General features: G+C 38.4%; 1 pseudogene; it reads left to right on the top strand.

Moving 5' to 3' along the window:
• Nucleotides 1-2537: 2537 nt before the first annotated feature.
• Nucleotides 2538-3287, top strand: LOC125355297 (annotated as a pseudogene).
• The last annotated feature ends 3696 nt before the right edge of the window (nucleotides 3288-6983 follow it).

Here is a 6983-nt window from a genome sequence, read left to right as displayed (position 1 = left end):
AACAAGGATCAAGTAATATCTTTTAAGACTGAGATCTGAAATTACTGTTCAAAACCAGCCAAGGCAGGAAAGTCCCTGAGACTCTTATCTCCAATTAACTAGCAAAAACGCCAGAAGTAGAGCTGTGGCTCAAGTGGTAGACCATTAACCTTCAAAAAAAAAAAAAGCTCAGGGACAGGACATATGCCTTGAGTTCAAGCCCATCTATTGTCAAAGGAAAAGAAAACCAAAACAAGTAATAGTCTTTTAAAATTACTACAGAATGGGTTTGAAGTTTACAAAGGATCCATACTTAGCAGTCATTTCATGATATTATTTTCACGATTGGTAAAGAGAATGTAGGAAGTTTCTTACTACAGTTAAAATAATGATTCCTGATACAAATATTTTAATAGACAACATATTAATTATATAGTGTAGATGTATACATATATGTACATATACCACTTATTCATCCCCTTTCAATGATTTGTCCTCTGGATCCTCTCTGTTGGAAAGATTTGTCACTCTTCTTCATGTATCCTAAGAATCTCTGCTCTTATCAGGGACAATGGTTCACCTTCTCCCTGTAACCATAGCTTTTGCAATGTGACCTTCACTGTAGGAAACAGACCAGATACATTTACAGCCACACCAATAAACAAATAGGTAATTTTTTTGAAAACCAAGGGTTTTCAGGCTGGGAATGTGGCTTAGTGGTGAAGTACTTGCCTAGCATGCATGAATTCCTGGTTTCCATTCCTTAACCACATCAACAGAAAAAGCCACAGTATGCTGTGGCTCAAGTGATAGAGTGCTAGCCTTGAGCAAAAGAAGCTCAGGGAAAGTGCCCAGAGTTTAAGCCCCAGGACTGGGGAAAAAAAGAAAAGAAAAGAAAGCAAGCAGGAAAAAAAGAAGGAAAGAAAAAAGCAAAATAAAACCAAGAATCAAAGCAAGCATTAGGGCCTGGGAATGTGGCCTAGTGGTGAAGTGCTTGCCTCGCATGCATGAAGCACTGGGTTCAATTCCTCAGCACTACATATACAAAAAAAGCTGGACATAGTGCTCTGGCCCAAGTGGTAGAGTGCTAGCCTTGAGCAAAAAGAAGCCAGGGACAGTGCTCATGCCCTGAGTTGAAGCCCCAGGACTGGCAAAAAAAAAAAAAAAGAAAGAAAGAATCAAGACAACCAATTAGTACAATTCTTAGGAACTTTAAGGACATTTAAACTTCTTTTTTAAATAATCAGGGTAAGACTATTCACAATGGCCAACATATGGAAACAACCCAAATGCCCCAATAGATGAGTGGATCCAAAAAAGTGTGGTATCTATATTCAATGGAATTTTACACAGCCATTTAAAGAATAAAACAATGCCATTAGCAGGGAAATGAATAGAACCAGAACAAATCATGTTAAGTGACATAAGCCAAGATCAGAGAGACAATGGCACATGTGCTCCCTGATGTGGAGAAATTAGATGTAAAAGGCACTGGGATATGACACATTACACAGAATTCTATATATTCACCTACAGTGGGACCAAAAGAAGATAGTCTTAGGAGAGAATCACAAAGGTTCAATAGACAAGTACCTCCTCATATGCATATAAACTATACATATTGAAATGAACTCTAAGGATGTGCAAAGAACATTTTTCTTAATTTGTTTTTTTTTCTCTTTTTTTTTGACTCTGTATTCTTTACCTTATATACAGTGTATCCACATCCACATCTGAGGGAAGGTGGAGGAGGGTTACAGAATCAGAGAAAAGAATGTGGGAAAGTGCAGGAGTGGTTGCATCGGACATTGATGAAAATGAACTATGCAACTCGTGGGTGGAGTGGGAGGGAGGGAATGGAAGAGAATAAGGAACAGATGCACTATGTGAAAAGAAATACACTTATTCCAGGATATATGTAAAGGTAACCCGGCTGTATATCACCTCTAAAACAACAATAAAGTAAATTGGGGGGAGAAAATCAGGCAAAGAATTTCAAAGTGTCCTTTGCTTTAACAAAGCAAAACCAGATTTGGTTGCAACATATTGAGCACAGAGGCAGTCAAAATAAATACTTCTCTAATTTCCCCTAAGACTGAGCAGGCAGGGGTGGGGAATGGATCATTCTACATTGCTGTTCCCACAGAACCAAGAGTTTAGATTAGGATCCAGCAGAAAATGACCTATTTTATGATCTGCTATAATTAGCTAAGTGCCCACTTTGAATTTCCCTTTTAACAATTCTCTCTCAATAATGAATCCTCATGTCAATGTTTCAAGGCAATATCACAATTTTGATTATGGTCATCATTTATGGATAAAATAGTTGCACCAAGCTTCTTCGGGTTATCAGCGCAATTCATGTATATAATGCATCTTGATCTGTGTCACCCTTTCATCATCTGTACCCATCCCAACTTCTCTTTTCCTAGCAAATTAAAAATTTTTATAAAAGCACTTTTTTTGTTTTTAAAGTCTTTTCTTATGATCTATTTATCCTTTTTTATTGTATTATCTTTAAATAGTTGTACAAGGTGTTTTACTTCAACATGGAAGTTTATGAGCACAGTGCATCTTGATGAATGTCACTCTTCTTTTTTCTCCTCCAGCAAATTTTCTTTTTCTGGTCCCTTTATAACAAGAATAATTTCAAACTTTATCATAATAGTATAGTGATCATTATTGCTATTTGGTGGTGATGAAACTTTTAAGCTTATTTTATACTTTTAAAAGATTTTGAGGCTCCCTCTCCTGGGGCTCTGCATCCCTGCCACCATGGCTATGCCATGGCTGGTCAGTCCCAGGGAATCCAGCAACTGCTGTGTGCAGAGAATCGCCTGGCCCAGAAGGTGTGGGAGGCCTCAAGCACCTGGGATCCCATGGCTGCTGTAGCAGTGAGGTGGAGGAGACCAAGGAAAAGATGACCATCCTCCACAAGTACTCCTGGCTGAACGAGGAGGAAGTTTTATGGAAATGTTTGGCCTTTATGGGTGACAGCTATCCAGAAATCCACGAGAAGTACACCATAAATGGATAGGACCAAGAGAAGTGCTTATCCATGGGTAGGTGTGGTAGACGTTCTCATGGACTATGGAGTATTAGCGAAGGTCAGCTTTGTTCTGTGAAAGACATTAAATTATTTCTGTGTGTTCTAGTAAGTCCCTTTACTTTTTGCAGAGTAGCCAGTCTAATTGCTTTCTACAAATTTAGCAATTATTCAAAGGTTCATCTTTATACCTCCTATTTCTTAGAGATTTAATGAGTATATGTTGTCAGGTTTTCCCATGCCTTTTAGCCTAAGCAATGTGTTAGCATCATAATTTCTCTTTCTTAGATCTTATAGGATCAAACAAAATAAGTACTTCATTGAAGAAAGAAGTGGGTTAAATATTTTTTCCCATATACTTTCTTAAAGGTCAGGGGCTTTTTTAGTTTTTTGTTTTTTGTGGGTTTTTTTCAGTAGGTAGTGATTTGTAATTTATACAAAGGAGCAACCAGCCTTAAAACAGTCCACTCTGGCTAAGTGTTAGAGCAGTGAATACTAATGTACTTGTTTGGACTGCTGTTAGTTTAATCAAAATTACTAGATGATATAGGACTTAAGAACATATTGCATGTTATTTGTTATGCTGGGAATCACTTAAGAGTAAAACCTTTGTCATGTGAACAAAAATTTATTGTTGAACATCAGCAGCTTATACCTATAATCTTAGCTACTCAGGAGGCTGAGATCTAATGATCACATTAGGAAGTCAGCCTGGGCAGGAAAGTCCATTACAATTATATCTCCAGTTAACTACCAAAAATACTTCCATTCACCACCAAAAAACCCAACAGTAGAGCTGGGGTTCAAGTTGTAGAGCACTAGCCTTGAGCCCAAAAGTTCAGAGACAGTGCCCATTTTCTGAGTTCAAGCCCTAGAACTAGCACAATACAAAAAAATTATTATTATGGTATTAGTTAATATTTGGTAAGTTCATATAGCAGATTTTTTCTAACATTCTAATATTTTTAAAAATCTCTAACCAGTTGGTTATGACAACTTGTAGATAATTAAAATGGGAACCAGCCCCCCTCCAACCTGAACAACAAATAATCAAATGAATAGTCTGTTACATAGTAACTGCAAGAAATTGCTCTGCATCTAAACTGTAAGAGAGTGAGATGGATAGTTTTATTTGCCTGGCTTAAAAATACAAAGCCTTTGTCTCTCAATTTTGGTATTCCCTTTCCCTTCCTAGTTCTAATAACATATATACAGTATCCAGGGTACTAAGATCAGATACAGTGATAGCAGGGGTAAAACCATGGGAAGGGAACACAAGAGGAAAAAAAAAAGGAAAAAAAGGGTACGGTTTCACATGGCATGTTGAAAATAATTACAACAATGATATGCCACTTGTTTGCATAACATGAATTTCATGTTGCTTAGCATCATCTTGTGTCTTCACATGGGCATAGCTATTGGGCTCTTGTGATCTTTTGCTTTGATTAACCTAAATATGTACTAATTATGCCCTATGAGGGAAACCGTACTGTCCATGTTTCTTTGGGTCTGGCTCACTTCACCTTCTACGATTTTTTTCCAAGTCCTTCCACCATTCCAAGAGCAATACTTACAAAACCATTTGGTGTAAAACAATTGTACAACTCATGGGAGGGAGAGGGAAATGGGGAGGGGAAAAATAATGGAGGAAGTAACAAGTTGGATAAGAAATGTACCCACTGCCTTATATATGAAACTGTAACCCCTCTGTACTTCACTTTGACAATAAAGAAACAAATGAAATTCAAAAACATTCAAAACCTTAGACACATAACTTAGTGAAAGCACCCTCCCCCAAATTGACAATTGGGGGAGGAGTTATTCTGAACATCAAATGCATATGTGATTTCTATTAGCCTTTTGTTTATGTTGTACTAAGGAATTGAACCTATTGCATGCTATAGAAGCACTACCACCAAGCCAAATTCCTAGTCCTACACATATGATTTCATAATGGTCCATGGAGCAACATCATTAGCATCCTCACTCTAACTACGAGGCAGAGTACTGAAGATGGACAGTTTACCTGCTCAAATGAAAGTCAAATGTCCTATTTCTACTTTTCTATGATGGAGCTCTGTAAAAGGATTTTATTTTCCCTCCAACTTCCTAAATTCTCCAGGAAAAAATGAAAGTTAATTTTGCTGAAAAAACACACTATTACAGAGGTGCCAGCACAAAAATAAATTATATTTTTTGACTTATAGACTATTGACTTTAGCATACCCATTAAGCTATAGAAGGATCTGTTTTGTTCTTTCGGTTTTGCTAAGGGTTTTTGTTTTTTAACTGAGGATGAGTACTGTCCCTTACGTTTTTCACTCAAAGGTAGTCTCTAACTTTGGAGTCAGAGCTCCAAATCCAGCATTTTGCTGGTTAATTGTACATAAGAGTCTTGTGAGCTTTTCTGACAGGGTTGGCTTTCAACTGTCATCCTCAGATATCAGTCTCCCAGGTAGCTAGAACTATAGGTATGAAAGGCCAGCATCCAGCAACTCAATACATTTACCATTTCAGATAAATATTTAAACATATAAAAGTAGACTTTTACCTAGCACGTATATAATTTATGACCAATCAGAATATACTAAACTTTGATGCTAATATTCATTTAAATTTACAAAATTAATATCTGGCTGAGACCTCTATGAGTAGTCATTGGAATTAAAAAAGACCAAAGAGGGGCTGGGGATATAGCCTAGTGGCAAGAGTGCCTGCCTCGGATACACGAGGCCCTAGGTTCGATTCCCCAGCACCACATATACAGAAAACGGCCAGAAGTGGCGCTGTGGCTCAAGTGGCAGAGTGCTAGCCTTGAGCGTGAAGAAGCCAGGGACAGTGCTCAGGCCCTGAGTCCAAGGCCCAGGACTGGCAAAAAAAAAAAAAAAAAAAAAGACCAAAGAGCCAGGCACTAGTGGCCCAGGCCTATCGTCTTACTAACTCAGGAGACTGAGATCTAAGGACCTAAGGATCTGAGATCAAAACCAGCCAAGTCAGGAAAATCTGTGAGACTCTTTTTTTTTTTTTTTAACACAGAGCATTTAGCTTTTATTTATTTATTTATTTTTAATTTTTATTGTCAAACTGACATACAGAGCAGTTACAGTTTCATACGTTAGGCATTGGATACATTTCTTGTACTGTTTGTTACCTCCTCCCTCATTCCCACCTCCCCATTCCTCCTTTCCCTTTTTCCCCCCCGCCCCAAGAGTTGTTCAGTTCAGTTACACCAAACAGTTTTGCAAGTATTGCGTAATCGTTTGTCTTTTTTACCCTGTGTCTCTCGATTTTGGTATTCCCTTTCAGTTTCCTAATTCTAATAGCTGTATACATATACAGTTTCCAATGTACTCAGAAAAGATACAGAGATAATGCAGGTACAATTAACCAGCAAAAACAAACAAACAAACAAACAAAACAAGTGGAGGTGTGGCTCCAGTGATAGAGTGCCAGTCTTTTTTTTCTTTTTTTTTTTTTGGCCAGTCCTGGGGCTTGGACTCAGGGCCTGAGCACTGTCCCTGGCTTCTTTTTGCTCAGGCTAGCACTCTGCCACTTGAGCCACAGCGCTACTTCTGGCCGTTTTCTGTATATGTGGTGCTGGGGAATTGAACCCAGGGCTTCATGTATATGAGGCAAGCACTCTTGCCACTAGGCCATTTCCTCAACCCCTAGAGTGCCAGTCTTAAGCAACAAAGCTGAGAGACAGCTGAGAGAGAGGGATCTGATTTCAAGCCCCAGTTAGTGGCCCACCCCTTCCCCCCCCCCCCAAAAAAAAGACACAAGAACACAGGATAATGTTACCTAATAAAGTAATATCACATGGAAGCTGAGAGTGGCTCAAGTGGGAGAGCACTTCGGTGTGGCTCTGAGCTCACAGAAAGAATCACTGTTCACCAAGAAACATCACAATAGGATACATTTGATAATTAGGTTTGTTTTTAAAAGAACATGTAACAAG

This window comes from Perognathus longimembris, chromosome 7 (genome assembly GCF_023159225.1).
Source record: "Perognathus longimembris pacificus isolate PPM17 chromosome 7, ASM2315922v1, whole genome shotgun sequence".
NCBI lineage: Eukaryota > Metazoa > Chordata > Mammalia > Rodentia > Heteromyidae > Perognathus > Perognathus longimembris.
Note: the sequence above shows the minus strand (reverse complement) of the source record. Positions and strands in the feature narration are given on the sequence as shown.